This window comes from Lampetra fluviatilis, unplaced genomic scaffold (genome assembly GCF_964198595.1).
Source record: "Lampetra fluviatilis unplaced genomic scaffold, kcLamFluv1.1 SCAFFOLD_275, whole genome shotgun sequence".
Taxonomy (NCBI): domain Eukaryota; kingdom Metazoa; phylum Chordata; class Hyperoartia; order Petromyzontiformes; family Petromyzontidae; genus Lampetra; species Lampetra fluviatilis.
Genome location: NW_027621263.1, coordinates 66,034 through 87,504, shown reverse-complemented (window position 1 = coordinate 87,504; position 21,471 = coordinate 66,034). Strand labels below are relative to the sequence as shown.

Sequence of the window (21,471 nt, the reverse complement as noted above, 5' to 3'; positions counted from 1 at the left end):
ACTCAACCACCCACTCACCCACTCACTCACCCACCCACCCACTCACCCACCCACCCACCTACTCACTCACCCACCCACTCACTCACCCACCCACCCACCCACTCACCCACCCACTGACCCACTCACCCACCCACCCACTCACCCACTCACCCACTCTCCCACCCACCCACTGACCCACCCACTCACCCACCCACTCACCCACTCACTCCCCCACCCACCCACTCACCCACCCACCCACCTACTCACTCACCCACCCACTCACTCACCCACCCACCTACCCACTCACCCACCCACTGACCCACTCACCCACCCACCCACTCACCCACTCACCCACCCACCCACTCACCCACTCACCCACTCTCCCACCCACCCACTCACTCACCCACCACTCACCCACCCACTCACTCACTAACCCACCAACCCACCCACTCACTCACCCACTCACCCACCCACCAACTCACCCATTCACTCACCCACCCACTCACCCACTCACCCACTCACCCACCCACCCACCGACAAACTCACCCACCCACCCACCCACTCACTCACTCACCCACCCACTCACCCACTCACTCACCCACTCACCCACTCACTCACCCACTCACCCACTCACTCACCCACTGACCCACCCACCCACTCACCCACCCACCCACCCACCCACTCACTCACCCACCCACTAACCCACTCACTCACCCACCCACTCACCCACCCACTCACCAACCCACTCACCCACTCACTCACCCACCCACTCACCCACTCACCCACCCACTCACCCACCCACCCACCCACTCACTCATCCACTCACTCACTCACCCACTGACCCACCCACTGACCCACCCACCCACTGACCCACCCACTCACTCACCCACCCACTCACCCACCCACTCACCCACTCTCCAACTCTCCCACCCACCCACTGACCCACCCACTCACTCACCCACCCATCCACTCACTTACTCACTCACCCACTCACCCACTTACTCACTCATCCACTCACCCACTCATCCACTCACCCACCCACTCACCCACTCACTCACCCACCCACTCACTCACCCACTCACTCACTCACCCACCCACTCACTCACCCACTCACCCACCCACTCATTCACCCACCCACCCACTCACCCACTCACCCACCCACTCACTCACCCACTCACCCACTCACTCACCCACTCACCCACCCACTCACTCACTCACCCACTCACTCACCCACTCACCCACTCACTGACCCACCCACTCACCCACCCACCCACTCATTCACCCACTCACTCACTTACCCACCCACTCACTGACCCACTCACTCACCCTCTCACACACTCACCCACTCACTCACTCACTCACCCACTCACCCACCCACTCACCCACCCACTCACCCACCCACCCACCCACCCACCCACTCACCCACTCACTCACTCACTCACCCACCCACCCACCCACTCACCCACTCACCCACTCACCCACCCACTCACTCACCCACCCACCCACCCACTCACCCACCCACTCACCCACCCACCCACCCACTCACCCACCCACCCACTCACCCACCCACTCACCCACTCACTCACCCACTCACCCACCCACTCGCTCACCCGCTCACCCACCCACTCGCCCACTCACCCACTCACTCACCCACTCACCCACTCACTCACCCACTCACCCACTCACCCACCCACTGACCCACCCACTCACCCACCCACCCACTCACTCACCCACTCACTCACCCACCCACTCGCCCACTCACCCACTCACTCACCCACTCACCCACTCACTCACCCACTCACCTACTCACTCACCCACCCACTGACCCACCCATTCACCCACCCACCCACTCACTCACCCACTCACTCACCCACTCACCCACCCACTCACCCACTCACCCACCCACTCACCCACTCACCCACCCACTCACCCACCCACTCACCCACTCTCCAACTCTCCCACCCACCCACTGACCCACCCACTCACTCACCCACCCATCCACTCACTCACTCACTCACCCACTCACCCACCTACTCACTCATCCACTCACCCACTCATCCACTCACCCACCCACTCACCCACTCACTCACCCACCCACTCACTCACCCACTCACTCACTCACCCACCCACTCACTCACCCACTCACCCACCCACTCATTCACCCACCCACCCACCCACTCACCCACTCACCCACCCACTCACCCACTCACTCACCCACTCACCCACTCACTCACCCACTCACCCACCCACTCACTCACTCACCCACTCACTCACCCACTCACCCACTCACTGACCCACCCACTCACCCACCCACCCACTCATTCACCCACTCACTCACTTACCCACCCACTCACTGACCCACTCACTCACCCTCTCACACACTCACCCACTCACTCACTCACTCACTCACCCACTCACCCACCCACTCACCCACCCACTCACCCACTCATCCACTCACCCACCCACTCACCCACTCACTCACCCACCCACTCACTCACCCACTCACTCACTCACCCACCCACTCACTCACCCACTCACCCACTCACTCATTCACCCACCCACCCACTCACCCACTCACCCACCCACTCACCCACTCACTCACCCACTCACCCACTCACTCACCCACTCACCCACCCACTCACTCACTCACCCACTCACTCACCCACTCACCCACTCACTGACCCACCCACTCACCCACCCACCCACTCACTGACCCACCCACTCACCCACCCACCCACTCATTCACCCACTCACTCACTTACCCACCCACTCACTGACCCACTCACTCACCCTCTCACACACTCACCCACTCACTCACTCACTCACCCACTCACCCACCCACTCACCCACCCACCCACCCACTCACCCACCCACCCACCCACCCACTCACCCACTCACTCACTCACCCACCCACCCACTCACCCACTCACCCACTCACCCACCCACTCACTCACCCACCCACCCACCCACTCACCCACCCACTCACCCACTCACCCACCCACCCACCCACCCACTCACCCACCCACCCACTCACCCACCCACTCACCCACTCACTCACCCACTCACCCACCCACTCGCTCACCCGCTCACCCACCCACTCGCCCACTCACCCACTCACTCACCCACTCACCCACTCACTCACCCACTCACCCACTCACTCACCCACTCTCCCACTCACCCACCCACTCACCCACTCACCCACCCACCCACCCACCCACCCACTCACTCACTCACTCACCCACCCACTCACTCACCCACCCACCCACTCACCCACTCAACCACTCACTCATCAACCCACCCACCCACCCACCCACTCACCCACTCACCCACTCACCCACCCACTCACCCACTCTCCCACTCACCCACCCACCCACTCACCCACTCACCCACTCACTCACCCACCCACCCACCCACTCACCCACTCACCCACCCACCCACCCACTCACCCACCCACCCACTCACCCACTCACTCACCCACCCACCCACTCACTCACCCACCCACCCACTCACCCACTCACTCACCCACTCACCCACCCACCCACTCACCCACTCACTCACCCACCCACCCACCCACTCACCCACCCACTCACCCACTCACCCACTCACCCACCCACTCACCCACCCACCCACCCACCCACTCACCCACTCACTCACCCACCCACCCACCCACCCACCCACTCACCCACCCACCCACTCACTCACCCACTCACCCACCCACTCACCCACTCACCCACCCACTCACCCACTCACCCACTCACTCACCCACCCACCCACTCACCCACCCACTCACCCACTCACCCACCCACTCACCCACTCACCCACTCACCCACCCACTCACCCACCCACCCACTCACCCACCCACCCACCCACACACCCACCCACTCACCCACCCACCCACCCACCCACTCACCCACTCAACCACTCACTCACCCACCCACCCACCCACTCACCCACCCACTCACCCACCCACCCACTCACCCACTCACTCACTCACTCACCCACCCACCCACCCACTCACTCACCCACTCACACACTCACTCACCCACCCACCCACCCACTCACTCACCCACCCACCCACCCACCCACTCACCCACCCACCCACCCACCCACTCACCCACCCACTCACCCACTCACTCACCCACTCACCCACCCACTCACCCACTCACCCACCCACTCACCCACTCACTCACCCACCCACCCACACACCCACCCACCCACCCACCAACCCACTCACCCACCCACTCACTCACTCACCCACCCACCCACCCACCCACCCACTCACCCACTCACCCACCCACTCACCCACTCACCCACCAACCCACCCACTCACCCACTCACCCACTCACCCACCCACCCACTCACCCACCCACCCACTCACTCACTCACTCACCCACCCACCCACCCACCCACCCACCCACCCACCCACTCACCCACCCACTCACCCACTCACCCACCCACTCACCCACTCACCCACCCACTCACCCACCCACTCACCCACCCACCCACTCACCCACCCACCCACCCACTCACCCACTCACCCACTCACTCACCCACCCACCCACTCACTCACCCACTCACCCACTCACTCACCCACCCACCCACCCACTCACCCACCCAGCCACCGACCCACTCACTCACCCACCCACCCACCCACTCACCCACCCACCCACCCACTCACCCACCCACTCACCCACTCACCCACCCACCCACTCACCCACTCACCCACCCACTCCATCTGAAGCAAATGCCCTGATTGTCTAATCTCCCACCCACTAATGGTTCATAGATTGATGCACTCAACTCGCTGCGTTACCAATTAACCTGTCCCACTAATTAATTAGCTAAGCGAGCTGGGGGTCACAGAGAGGTCAAACAACAGAGCTGTCCCAGGTAGCCTCGATCAGGGCTGTAGGGGCAAGTGCAGTTGCACAGACAAAGCTCCCCCAGGTAGCCTCCAGCAGGACTGTAGGGGCAAGTGCAGTTGCACAGACAAACCTGCCCCAGGTAGCCTCGATCAGGGCTGTAGGGGCAAGTGCAGTTGCACAGACAAAGCTCCCCCAGGTAGCCTCCAGCAGGGCTGTAGGGGCAAGTGCAGTTGCACAGACAAAGCTGCCCCAGGTAGCCTCGATCAGGGCTGTAGGGGCAAGTGCAGTTGCACAGACAAAGCTCCCCCAGGTAGCATCGATCAGGGCTGTAGGGGCAAGTGCAGTTGCACAGACAAAGCTGCCCCAGGTAGCATCGATCAGGGCTGTAGGGGCAAGTGCAGTTGCACAGACAAAGCTCCCCCAGGTAGCCTCGATCAGGGCTGTAGGGGCAAGTGCAGTTGCACAGACAAAGCTCCCCCAGGTAGCCTCGATCAGGGGTGTAAGGGCAAGTGCAGTTGCACAGACAAAGCTGCCCCAGGTAGCCTCGATCAGGACTGTAGGGGCAAGTGCAGTTGCACAGACAAAGCTGCCCCAGGTAGCCTCGATCAGGACTGTAGGGGCAAGTGCAGTTGCACAGACAAAGCTGCCCCAGGTAGCCTCGAGCAGGACTGTAGGGGCAAGTGCAGTTGTACAGACAAAGCTGCCCCAAGTAGCCTCGATCAGGGCTGTAGCGGCAAGTGCAGTTGCACAGACAAAGCTCCCCCAGGTAGCCTCGATCAGGGCTGTAGGGGCAAGTGCAGTTGCACAGACAAAGCTGCCCCAGGTAGCCTCGATCAGGGCTGTAGGGGCAAGTGCAGTTGCACAGACAAAGCTCCCCCAGGTAGCCTCCAGCAGGACTGTAGGGGCAAGTGCAGTTGTACAGACAAAGCTGCCCCAGGTAGCCTCTGACAGGGCTGTAGGGGCAAGTGCAGTTGCACAGACAAAGCTGCCCCAGGTAGCCTCTGACAGGGCTGTAGGGGCAAGTGCAGTTACACAGACAAAGCTGCCCCAGGTAGCCTCGATCAGGGCTGTAGGGGCAAGTGCAGTTGCACAGACAAAGCTCCCCCAGGTAGCCTCCAGCAGGACTGTAGGGGCAAGTGCAGTTGTACAGACAAAGCTGCCCCAGGTAGCCTCTGACAGGGCTGTAGGGGCAAGTGCAGTTGCACAGACAAAGCTGCCCCAGGTAGCCTCTGACAGGGCTGTAGGGGCAAGTGCAGTTGTACAGACAAAGCTGCCCCAGGTAGCCTCTGACAGGGCTGTAGGGGCAAGTGCAGTTGCACAGACAAAGCTGCCCCAGGTAGCCTCTGACAGGGCTGTAGGGGCAAGTGCAGTTGCACAGACAAAGCTGCCCCAGGTAGCCTCTGACAGGGCTGTAGGGGCAAGTGCAGTTGCACAGACAAAGCTGCCCCAGGTAGCCTTGATCAGGGCTGTAGGGGCAAGTGCAGTTGCACAGACAAAGCTCCCCCAGGTAGCCTCGATCAGGGCTGTAGGGGCAAGTGCAGTTGCACAGACAAAGCTGCTCCAGGTAGCCTCGATCAGGGCTGTAGGGTCAAGTGCAGTTGTACAGACACAGAAAAAGGTCTCCTAGGTAGCCTCTGGCAGGACTATAGGGAGTGACAGACCCGGCAGGTGCCACGGGTTGACTGCTTCTGTGCCAGGCTAGGTGCATCAGGTCACATGACAAACAAAAACTAAATTCTGTTTGTGTTATACACGGAGACCCACAGAGACCCACATTCATAGAGACCCACAGAGACCCACATTCATAGAGACCCACAGAGACCCACACTCATAGAGACCCACAGAGACCCACATTCATAGAGACCCACAGAGACCCACAGAGACCCACAGAGACCCACAGAGACCCACAGAGACCCACACTCATAGAGACCCACAGAGACCCACAGAGACCCACAGAGACCCACACTCATAGAGACCCACAGAGACCCACAGAGACTCACAGAGACCCACAGAGACCCACACTCATAGAGACCCACAGATACCCACAGAGACCCACAGAGACCCACACTCATAGAGACCCACAGAGACCCACAGAGACTCACAGAGACCCACAGAGACCCACAGAGACCCACAGAGACCCACATTCATAGAGACCCACAGAGACCCACAGAGACTCATAGAGACCCACAAAGACCCACAGAGACCCACAGAGACCCACATTCATAGAGACCCACAGAGACTCATAGAGACCCACCGAGACCCACACTCATAGAGACCCACAGAGACCCACACTCATAGAGACCCACAGAGACCCACAGAGACCCACAGAGACCCACACTCATAGAGACCCACTGAGACTCACAGAGACCCACAGAGACCCAGACTCATAGAGACCCACAGAGACCCACAGAGACCCACAGAGACCCAGACTCATAGAGACCCACAGAGACCCACAGAGACCCACAGAAACCCACAGAGACCCACAGAGACCCACACTCATAGAGACCCACAGAGACTCACAGAGACCCACAGAGAACCAGACTCATAGAGACCCACAGAGACCCACAGAGACCCACAGAGACCCACACTCATAGAGACCCACAGAGACCCACAGAGACCCACACTCATAGAGACCCACAGAGACCCACAGAGACCCACATTCATAGAGACCCACAGAGACTCACAGAGACCCACAGAGACCCAGACTCATAGAGACCCACAGAGACCCACAGAGACCCACAGAGACCCACAGAGACCCAGACTCATAGAGACCCACAGAGACCCACAGAGACCCACATTCATAGAGACCCACAGAGACCCACAGAGACCCAGACTCATAGAGACCCACAGAGACCCACAGAGACCCACAGAGACCCACATTCATAGAGACCCACAGAGACTCACAGAGACCCACAGAGACCCAGACTCATAGAGACCCACAGAGACCCACACTCATAGAGACCCACAGAGACCCACAGAGACCCACAGAGACCCACACTCATAGAGACCCACAGAGACCCACACTCATAGAGACCCACAGAGACCCACAGAGACCCACATTCATAGAGACCCACAGAGACTCACAGAGACCCACAGAGACCCAGACTCATAGAGACCCACAGAGACCCACAGAGACCCACAGAGACCCACAGAGACCCACAGAGACCCACACTCATAGAGACCCACAGAGACCCACAGAGACCCACAGAGACCCACACTCATAGAGACCCACAGAGACCCACAGAGACCCACAGAGACCCACACTCATAGAGACCCACAGAGACCCACAGAGACCCACACTCATAGAGACCCACAGAGACCCACAGACACGCCCAGAGACTCACAGAGACCCACAGAGACTCACAGAGACCCACATAGACTCACAGAGACCCACATAGACTCACAGACTCACAGAGACCCACAGAGACCCACAGAGACCCATAGACCCACAGAGACCCACAGAGACCCACAGAGACCCACAGACTCACAGAGACTCACAGTGACCCACAGACACACACAGAGACCCACAGAGACCCACAGACACCCACAGAGACCCACAGACACCCACAGAGACTCACAGAGACCCACAGAGACCCACAGACTCACAGAGACTCACAGTGACCCACAGACACACACAGACACACACAGAGACCCACAGAGACTCACAGAGACCCACAGAGACCCACAGACACCCACAGAGACTCACAGAGACCCACAGAGACTCACAGAGACCCACAGAGTTCCACAGACACACACAGAGACCCACAAAGACCCACAGACACCCACAGAGACTCACAGAGACCCACAGAGTCCCACAGAGACCCACAGACACCCACAGAGACCCACAGAGACCCACATAGACCCACAGACACCCACAGAGACCCACAGAGACCCACAGAGACCCACAAATTCCCAGGGTCTCAGCGAGGCTCACTGAGCCTGTGAGTGCCCTGGTTTGCCCAGCTTGTAGTTGAACTCTGCGCGTTCAAGGCGCTTGTCTTTGCTGCTGCTGCTGGTGGAGGCGCCAGGGAGTGAGTGGGGAATGATTAACCTGAGCAGGGGACTTGTGGTGGTGCAGGGGAGGGAGGAAGGGAGTTGTTGGTGGTGAAGGGGCCAGATAAAGACCAGAGACACACACGGGGGAGAGAGAGAGACACGGGGAGACACAGAGAGAGAGACACGGGGAGAGAGAGACACGGGGAGAGAGAGACACGGGGAGACACAGGTAGAGAGACACACGGGGGAGAGAGAGAGACACGGAGAGAGACACGGGGAGAGAGACACGGGGAGACACGGGGAGAGAGAGACACGGGGAGAGAGAGACACGGGGAGACACAGGTAGAGAGACACACGGGGGAGAGAGAGAGACACGGAGAGAGACACGGGGAGAGAGAGACACGGGGAGAGAGAGAGACACGGAGAGAGACACGGGGAGAGAGACACGGGGAGAGAGACACGGGGAGAGAGACACGGGGAGAGAGACACGGGGAGAGAGAGAAACGGGGAGAGAGACAGATGAAGGAGACGCAAAAAAATGAAGAAAATGAAAGAAAATGTGAGTTTTATCGTTACTACACTATACACTACACTACACACTACTACACTATACACTACTACACTACTACACTACACTGTACACTACACTATACACTACTACACTATACACTACACTATACACTACTACACTACACTATACACTACTACACTACACTATACACTACTACACTATACACTACACTATACACTACTACACTACACTATACACTACTACACTACACTATACACTACTACACTACACTGTACACTACTACACTACACTATACACTACTACACTATACACTACACTATACACTACTACACTACACTGTACACTACTACACTACACTGTACACTACTACACTACACTGTACACTACTACACTACACTATACACTACTACACTACACTGTACACTACTACACTACACTATACACTACTACACTACACTATACACTACTACACTACACTATACACTACACTATACACTACTACACTACACTGTACACTACTACACTACACTATACACTACTACACTACACTATACACTACTACACTACACTGTACACTACTACACTACACTATACACTACTACACTACACTATACACTACTACACTACACTGTACACTACTACACTACACTATACACTACTACACTACACTATACACTACTACACTACACTATACACTACTACACTACACTGTACACTACTACACTACACTATACACTACTACACTACACTATACACTACTACACTACACTGTACACTACTACACTACACTATACACTACTACACTACACTATACACTACTACACTACACTGTACACTACTACACTACACTATACACTACTACACTACACTGTACACTACTACACTACACTATACACTACTACACTACACTATACACTACTACACTACACTATACACTACTACACTATACACTACTACACTACACTATACACTACTACACTACACTATACACTACTACACTACACTATACACTACTACACTATACACTACTACACTACACTATACACTACTACGCTACACTATACACTACTACACTACACTGTACACTACAACACTACACTATACACTACTACACTACACTATACACTACTACACTACACTATACACTACTACACTACACTGTACACTACTACACTACACTATACACTACTACACTACACTATACACTACTACACTACACTATACACTACTACACTACACTATACACTACTACACTACACTGTACACTACTACACTACACTATACACTACTACACTACACTATACACTACTACACTACACTATACACTACTACACTACACTGTACACTACTACACTACACTATACACTACTACACTACACTGTACACTACTACACTACACTATACACTACTACACTACACTATACACTACTACACTACACTGTACACTACTACACTACACTGTACACTACTACACTACACTATACACTACACTACACTATACACTACTACACTACACTGTACACTACTGCACTACACTGTACACTACTACACTACACTATACACTACTACACTACACTGTACACTACTACACTATACACTACACTATACACTACTACACTACACTGTACACTACTACACTACACTATACACTACTACACTACACTGTACACTACTACACTACACTGTACACTACTACACTACACTGTACACTACTACACTACACTATACACTACTACACTACACTATACACTACTACACTATACACTACACTACACTATACACTACACTATACACTACTACACTACACTATACACTACTACACTACACTATACACTACTACACTATACACTACACTATACACTACTACACTACACTATACACTACTACACTACACTATACACTACTACACTACACTATACACTACTACACTACACTATACACTACTACACTACACTATACACTACTACACTACACTATACACTACTACACTACACTATACACTACTACACTATACACTACACTACACTATACACTACACTATACACTACTACACTACACTATACACTACTACACTACACTATACACTACTACACTATACACTACACTATACACTACTACACTACACTATACACTACTACACTACACTATACACTACTACACTATACACTACTACACTACACTACTACACTACACTATACACTACTACACTACACTATACAATACTACACTACACTATACACTACTACACTACACTATACACTACTACACTACACTATACACTACTACACTACACTATACACTACTACACTACACTATACACTACTACACTACACTATACACTACTACACTACACTATACACTACTACACTACACTATACACTGCTACACTACACTATACACTACTACACTACACTATACACTACTACACTACACTATACACTACACTATACACTACTACACTACACTATACACTACTACACTACACTATACACTACTACACTACACTATACACTACTACACTATACACTACTACACTACACTACTACACTATACACAACTACACTACACTATACACTACTACACTACACTATACACTACTACACTATACACTACTACACTATACACTACTACACTACACTATACACTACTACACTATACACTACTACACTACACTATACACTACTACACTATACACTACTACACTACACTATACACTACTACACTATACACTACTACACTACACTATACACTACTACACTATACACTACTACACTACACTATACACTACTACACTACACTATACACTACTACACTATACACTACTACACTACACTATACACTACTACACTATACTATACACTACTACACTATACACTACTACACTACACTATACACTACTACACTACACTATACACTACTACACTATACACTACTACACTACACTATACACTACTACACTATACACTACACTATACACTACACTATACACTACTACACTACACTATACACTACTACACTACACTATACACTACACTATACACTACTACACTACACTATACACTACACTATACACTACTACACTACACTATACACTACACTATACACTACTACACTACACTATACACTACACTATACACTACTACACTACACTAACTGCACTTGCCCCTACAGTCCTGCTAGAGGCTACCTGGGGGAACTTTGTCTGTGTCTGTGTAACTGCACTTGCCCCTACAGCCCTGCTAGAGGCTACCTGGGGGAACTTTGTCTGTGTCTGTGTAACTGCACTTGCCCCTACAGCCCTGCTAGAGGCTACCTGGGGGAACTTTGTCTGTGTCTGTGAGGAACATTTTTCATTCTTTTGCAGACTATGATCGCGAATTCTCAGCAACGTGAGTAGCATCACCCACTCACTCACCCACTCACTCACCCACTCACTCACCCACTCACTCACTCACTCACCCACTCACTCACCCACTCACTCACTCACTCACCCACTCACTCACTCACCCACTCACTCACCCACTCACTCACTCACTCACCCACTCACTCACCCACTCACTCACCCACTCACTCACCCACTCACTCACCCACTCACCCACTCACTCACCCACTCACTCACTCACCCACTCACCCACTCACTCACCCACTCACTCACTCACCCACCCACCCACTCACTCACCCACTCACTCACTCATCCACTCACTCACTCACTCACCCACTCACTCACCCACTCACCCACCCACTCACTCACCCACTCACTCACTCACTCACCCACTCACCCACTCACTCACCCACTCACTCACTCACCCACCCACCCACCCACCCACCCACTCACTCACCCACCCACCCACTCACCCACTCACTCACCCACCCACTCACTCACCCACTCACTCACCCACTCACTCACTCACTCACCCACTCACTCACCCACTCACCCACCCACCCACCCACTCACTCACTCACCCGCTCACTCACTCACTCACCCACTCACTCACCCACTCACTCACTCACTCACTCACTCACCCACTCACTCACCCACTTACTCACCCACCCACTCACTCACTCACTCACCCGCTCACTCACTCACTCACTCACCCACTCACTCACTCACCCACTCACTCACCCACTCACTCACTCACTCACCCGCTCACTCACTCACTCACTCACCCACTCACTCACCCACTCACTCACTCACTCACTCACCCACTCACTCACTCACCCACCCACTCACTCACTCACCCACTCACTCACCCACCCACTCACCCACTCACTCACTCACCCACCCACTCACTCACCACTCACTCACTCACTCACCCACTCACTAACTCACCCACTCACCCACTCACCCACCCACTCACTCACTCACTCACCCACCCACCCACTCACTCACCCACTCACTCACCCACTCACCCACCCACTCGCTCACCCACTCACTCACCCACTCACCCACTCACTCACCCACTCACTCACCCACTCACCCACTCACCCACTCACTCACCCACTCACCCACTCACCCACTTACTCACCCACTTACCCACTCACCCACTCACTCACCCACTCACTCACCCACTCACCCACTCACCCACTCACTCACCCACTCACTCACCCACTCACCCACTCACTCACCCACTCACCCACTCACTCACCCACTCACTTACTCACCCACTCACCCACCCACTCACTCACCCACTCACCCACCCACTCGCTCACCCACTCACTCACCCACTCACCCACTCACTCACCCACTCACCCACTCACCCACTTACTCACCCACTCACCCACTCACTCACCCACTCACTCACCCACTCACCCACTCACCCACTCACTCACCCACTCACCCACTCACTCACTCACCCACTCACTCACTCACCCTCTCACCCACTCACTCACCCACTCACTCACTCACCCACCCACTCACTCACTCACCCACTCACCCACTCACTCACCCACTCACTCACTCACCCACTCACTCACCCACCCACTCACTCACTCACCCACTCACTCACTCACTCACCCACTCACTCACCCACCCACTCACTCACTCACCCCCATGTCCCCCCCCCCATGTCCCCCCCCCATGTCCCCCCCCCATGTCCCCCCCCCCATGTCCCCCCCCCCATGTCCCCCCCCCCCATGTCCCACCCCCATGTCCCCCCCCCATGTCCCCCCCCCCCATGTCCCCCCCCCCCATGTCCCCCCCCCCATGTCCCCCCCCCCATGTCCCCCCCCCCATGTCCCCCCCCCCCATGTCCCCCCCCCCCATGTCCCCCCCCCCATGTCCCCCCCCCCCCATGTCCCCCCCCCCATGTCCCCCCCCCCCATGTCCCCCCCCCCCCATGTCCCCCCCCCCATGTCCCCCCCCCATGTCCCCCCCCCCATGTCCCCCCCCCATGTCCCCCCCCCCATGTCCCCCCCCCCATGTCCCCCCCCCCCATGTCCCCCCCCCCATGTCCCCCCCCCCCATGTCCCCCCCCCCCATGTCCCCCCCCCCATGTCCCCCCCCCCATGTCCCCCCCCCCCATGTCCCCCCCCCCATGTCCCCCCCCCCATGTCCCCCCCCCCATGTCCCCCCCCCCATGTCCCCCCCCCATGTCCCCCTCCCCATGTCCCCCCCCCATGCCCCCCCCCATGTCCCCCCCCATGTCCCCCCCCCCATGTCCCCCCCCCCATGTCCCCCCCCCCATGTCCCCCCCCCCATGTCCCCCCCCCCCATGTCCCCCCCCCCCATGTCCCCCCCCCATGTCCCCCCCCCCATGTCCCCCCCCCCCATGTCCCCCCCCCCCCCATGTCCCCCCCCCCCCCATGTCCCCCCCCCCATGTCCCCCCCCCCATGTCCCCCCCCCATGTCCCCCCCCCCCATGTCCCCCCCCCCCATGTCCCCCCCCCATGTCCCCCCCCCCCCATGTCCCCCCCCCCCATGTCCCCCCCCCCATGTCCCCCCCCCCATGTCCCCCCCCCCCATGTCCCCCCCCCCCCCATGTCCCCCCCCCATGTCCCCCCCCCCCATGTCCCCCCCCCATGTCCCCCCCCCCATGTCCCCCCCCCCCCATGTCCCCCCCCCCATGTCCCCCCCCCATGTCCCCCCCCCCCATGTCCCCCCCCCCCATGTCCCCCCCCCCATGTCCCCCCCCTCATGTCCCCCCCCCCATGTCCCCCCCCCCCCATGTCCCCCCCCATGTCCCCCCCCCCCATGTCCCCCCCCCCCCATGTCCCCCCCCATGTCCCCCCCCCCATGTCCCCCCCCCCCATGTCCCCCCCCCCATGTCCCCCCCCCCATGTCCCCCCCCCCCCATGTCCCCCCCCCATGTCCCCCCCCCCATGTCCCCCCCCCCATGTCCCCCCCCCCCCCATGTCCCCCCCCCCATGTCCCCCCCCCCATGTCCCCCCCCCCATGTCCCCCCCCCCCCATGTCCCCCCCCATGTCCCCCCCCCCATGTCCCCCCCCCCCATGTCCCCCCCCCCCATGTCCCCCCCCCCCCCATGTCCCCCCCCCATGTCCCCCCCCCCATGTCCCCCCCCCCATGTCCCCCCCCCATGTCCCCCCCCCCATGCCCCGCCCCCACTCCCCATGCCCCGCCCCCATGCCCCCCCCCCATGTCCCCCCCCTCATGTCCCCCCCCCCATGTCCCCCCCCCCATGTCCCCCCCCATGTCCCCCCCCCCCCATGTCCCCCCCCCCATGTCCCCCCCCCCATGTCCCCCCCCCATGTCCCCCCCCCCATGTCCCCCCCCCCCCATGTCCCCCCCCCATGTCCCCCCCCCCATGTCCCCCCCCCCCATGTCCCCCCCCCCCCATGTCCCCCCCCCATGTCCCCCCCCCCATGTCCCCCCCCCCATGTCCCCCCCCCCCATGTCCCCCCCCATGTCCCCCCCCCCATGTCCCCCCCCCCCCATGTCCCCCCCCCCCCATGTCCCCCCCCCCCCATGTCCCCCCCCCCATGTCCCCCCCCCCCCATGTCCCCCCCCCATGTCCCCCCCCCCATGTCCCCCCCCCCATGTCCCCCCCCCCCATGTCCCCCCCCATGTCCCCCCCCCCATGTCCCCCCCCCCCATGTCCCCCCCCCATGTCCCCCCCCCCATGTCCCCCCCCCCATGTCCCCCCCCCCCATGTCCCCCCCCCCATGTCCCCCCCCCCCATGTCCCCCCCCCCCATGTCCCCCCCCCCCATGTCCCCCCCCCCCATGTCCCCCCCCCCATGTCCCCCCCCCCCCATGTCCCCCCCCCCATGTCCCCCCCCCCATGTCCCCCCCCCCCATGTCCCCCCCCCCATGTCCCCCCCCCCATGTCCCCCCCCCCATGTCCCCCCCCCCCATGTCCCCCCCCCATGTCCCCCCCCCCATGTCCCCCCCCATGTCCCCCCCCCCATGTCCCCCCCCCCCATGTCCCCCCCCCATGTCCCCCCCCCCCATGTCCCCCCCCCATGTCCCCCCCCCCATGCCCCGCCCCCACTCCCCATGCCCCGCCCCCATGCCCCCCCCCCCCACCACGACCCCGTAGACCAATCAGACGCGGCGTGAAATGCGGCATCGACAACCCGGCCTTCTCCTGCGACGACGTTGGCCGGGAGGAGGGGCAGGGGGCGGGGCCTCGACCGGAAGGGGAGGGGCCTCGACCGGAAGGGGCGGGGCCTCGGCCGGAACGGGCGGGGCTTCGGCCAGAAGGGGCGGGGCTTCGGCTCTGCTACTTGGAGAGGTCACGCAGGGGTCAGCGGCTCGGGTTCAGCATCGAGCGCGGTGACCAACAACAACAACAACCACAACAACAACAACAACAACTACAACAACAACAACAACAATCACAACAACAATCACAACAACAACCACAACTACAACAACAATCACAACAACAATCACAACAACAACCACAACAACAACAACAACTACAACAACAATCACAACAATCACAACAACCACAACAACAATCACAACAATCACAACAACCACAACTACAACAACAACAACAACCACAACAACAACCACAACAACCACAATCACAACAATCACAACAACAACAACAACTACAACAACAACAACCACAACAACAACAACAACAACAACAACAACCACAACAACAACAATCACAACAACAACAACTACAACAACAACTACAACAATCACAACAACAACAACAACAACAACCACAACAACAACAATCACAACAACAACAACAACCACAACAACAACAATCACAACAACAACAACAACTACAACAACAACTACAACTACAACCACAACAACCAACACAACAACTACTACTATAACAACAACCACAACAACAACAACCAAAACAACAACCACAACAACAACCACCACAACTACCACTAATGACCACCACCGTCACCACCGTCACCATCACCACCACCACCACCATCACCACCACCACCACCATCACCACCACCACCACCATCACCACCATCACCACCATCACCACCACCACCACCATCACCACCATCACCACCACCACCACCATCACCACCATCACCACCACCACCATCACCACCACCACCATCACCACCACCACCATCACCACCACCATCACCACCATCACCACCACCATCACCACCACCATCACCACCATCACCATCACCATCACCACCACCACCACCATCATCACCACCACCACCACCACCATCACCACCACCACCATCACCACCACCATCACCACCATCACCACCACCATCACCACCACCATCACCATCACCACCATCACCACCACCATCACCACCACCACCACCATCACCACCACCATCATCACCACCACCACCATCACCACCATCACCACCACCACCACCACCACCATCACCACCACCACCATCACCACCATCACCACCACCATCACCACCACCATCATCACCACCACCACCACCATCACCACCACCATCACCACCACCACCACCATCACCACCACCATCACCACCATCACCACCACCACCATCACCACCACCACCACCACCATCACCACCATCACCACCACCACCACCACCACCATCACCACCATCACCACCATCACCACCACCATCACCACCACCACCATCACCACCACCATCACCACCACCACCACCATCACCACCACCATCATCACCACCACCACCATCACCACCATCACCACCACCACCACCATCACCACCACCATCACCACCACCATCATCACCACCACCACCAGCACCACCATCACCACCACCACCACCACCATCACCATCACCACCACCACCACCATCACCACCACCATCACCACCATCACCACCACCACCATCACCACCACCACCACCACCATCACCACCATCACCACCACCACCACCACCATCACCACCATCACCACCATCACCACCACCACCATCACCACCACCATCACCACCACCATCACCACCATCACCATCACCACCACCATCACCACCATCACCACCACCATCACCACCATCACCACCATCATCACCACCACCATCACCACCACCATCACCACCACCATCACCACCACCATCACCACCACCGTCACCACCATCACCACCACCACCATCACCACCACCGTCACCACCATCACCACCACCACCATCACCACCACCATCACCACCACCGTCACCACCATCACCACCACCACCATCACCACCACCGTCACCACCATCACCACCACCACCATCACCATCACCACCACCGTCACCACCATCACCACCACCACCATCACCACCACCGTCACCACCATCATCACCACCACCATCACCACCACCATCACCACCACCATCACCACCACCATCACCACCACCATCACCACCATCACCACCACCATCACCACCATCATCACCACCACCATCACCACCACCATCACCACCACCATCACCACCACCATCACCACCACCGTCACCACCATCACCACCACCACCATCACCACCACCATCACCACCATCACCACCATCATCACCACCACCATCACCACCACCATCACCACCATCACCACCACCATCACCACCATCACCACCATCATCACCACCACCATCACCACCACCATCACCACCACCATCACCACCACCATCACCACCACCATCACCACCACCGTCACCACCATCACCACCACCACCATCACCACCACCGTCACCACCATCACCACCATCACCACCACCATCACCACCACCATCTCGTGTCCTCAGATGCCCTGGGAGTGTTGGTGAGTCACGTGACCGCGGGAGGGCTGGCCGAGGGGGCGGGGCTACGCGTCGGTGACGTCATCCTCCACGTCAACGGCTGGCCCCTCCCCCATGACGTCACAATAGACCACGTGTGGGGCAAGGTGAGAGGGAGAGAGGTGGGTGGGTGTCGTTCAAGATGGCCGCGTGGGTGGGTGGGTGGGTGGGTGTGTGGGTGGGTGGGGTTCACGATGGCCATGTGGGTGGGTGGGTGTGTGGGTGGGTGGGTGGGGTTCACGATGGCCGTGTGGGTGGGTGGGTGGGGTTCACGGTGACCGTGTGGGTGGGTGGGGTTCACGATGGCCATGTGGGTGGGTGGGTGTGTGGGTGGGTGGGTGGGTGGGGTTCACGATGGCCATGTGGGTGGGTGGGTGTGTGGGTGGGTGGGTGGGTGGGGTTCACGATGGCCATGTGGGTGGGTGGGTGTGTGGGTGGGTGGGTGGGGTTCACGATGGCCATGTGGGTGGGTGGGTGTGTGGGTGGGTGGGGTTCACGATGGCCATGTGGGTGGGTGGGTGTGTGGGTGGGTGGGTGGCCATGTGGGTGGGGTTCACGATGGCCGTGTGGGTGGGTGGGGTTCACGATGGCCGTGTGGGTGGGTGGGTGTGTGGGTGGGTGGGTGGGTGTGTGGGTGGGTGGGTGGCCGTGTGGGTGGGGTTCACGATGGCCGTGTGGGTGGGTGGGTGAGTGGGGGGGTGGGTGGGTGTGTGGGTGGGTGGCCGTGTGGGTGGGGTTCACGATGGCCGTGTGGGTGGGTGGGGTTCACGATGGCCGTGTGGGTGGGTGGGTGTGTGGGTGGGTGGGTGACCGTGTGTGTCATCATCTGATGGGCCAACCTCCACCATCACCACCACCACCCACCCACCCACCCACCCCCCCACTCACCCACCCACCCACCCACTCACCCACCCACTCACTCACTCACTCACCCACCCACTCACTCACCCACCCACCCACCCACTCACCCACCCACCCCCCCACTCACCCACCCACCCACCCACTCACCCACCCACTCACTCACTCACCCACCCACTCACTCACCCACCCACCCACTCACCCACCCACCCACCCACCCCCCCACTCACCCACCCACCCACCCACTCACCCACCCACTCACTCACCCACCCACTCACTCACCCACCCACTCACCCACCCACCCACCCACTCACCCTCCCACTCACCCACCCACCCACCCACTCACCCACCCACTCACTCACTCACCCACCCACCCACTCACTCACCCACCCACTCACTCACTCACCCACCCACCCACCCACCCCCCCACTCACCCACCCACCCACCCACTCACCCACCCACTCACTCACTCACCCACCCACTCACTCACCCACCGACTCACTCACTCACCCACTCACCTACTCACCCACTCACCCACCCACCCACTCACCCACCCACTCACCCACCCACTCACTCACCCACCCACTCACCCACCCACCCACTCACCCACTCACCCACCCACCCACTCACCCACCCACCCACTCACCCACCCACCCCCCCACCCACCCACCCACCCACTCACCCACCCACTCACCCACCCACCACCCCACCCACCCACTCACCCACTCACCCACCCACCCACTCACCCACCCACTCACCCACCCACCCACTCACCCACCCACTCACCCACCCACCCACCCACTCACCCACTCACCCACTCACCCACCCGCTCACCCACCCACCCACCCACCCACTCACCCACCCACCCACCCACCCACTCACCCACCCACCCATCTCTTCTCTCCCTCGTAGATCAAAGCCCCGCACATCACAGGAGGACTCCGAACAGCAGCAGGAGTTGAAGATGGAGTTGCCCTTCTAGTGTCCGACCATCACCGGGACCCCCGCACATTCACTGAGGGGGTCTCTTTGGGGGGGGCCCCCTTGGGGGTGGCGTGGGGGGCCATGGCG

At 58.4% G+C, this 21,471-nt stretch overlaps 2 long non-coding RNA genes across 2 annotated transcripts; both read left to right on the top strand.

The window, feature by feature from the left end:
- The first annotated feature begins 9,159 nt into the window (after positions 1-9,159).
- Positions 9,160-16,924, top strand: LOC144955001 (uncharacterized). The gene is made up of 3 exons (XR_013641466.1): positions 9,160-9,399; positions 12,737-12,761; positions 16,869-16,924. It is a non-coding gene; the product is annotated as an uncharacterized LOC144955001 (long non-coding RNA).
- A 108-nt stretch (positions 16,925-17,032) lies between these two features.
- Positions 17,033-21,415, top strand: LOC144954998 (uncharacterized). Its single transcript, XR_013641464.1, has 3 exons — positions 17,033-17,104; positions 19,510-19,649; positions 21,313-21,415. It is a non-coding gene; the product is annotated as an uncharacterized LOC144954998 (long non-coding RNA).
- The last annotated feature ends 56 nt before the right edge of the window (positions 21,416-21,471 follow it).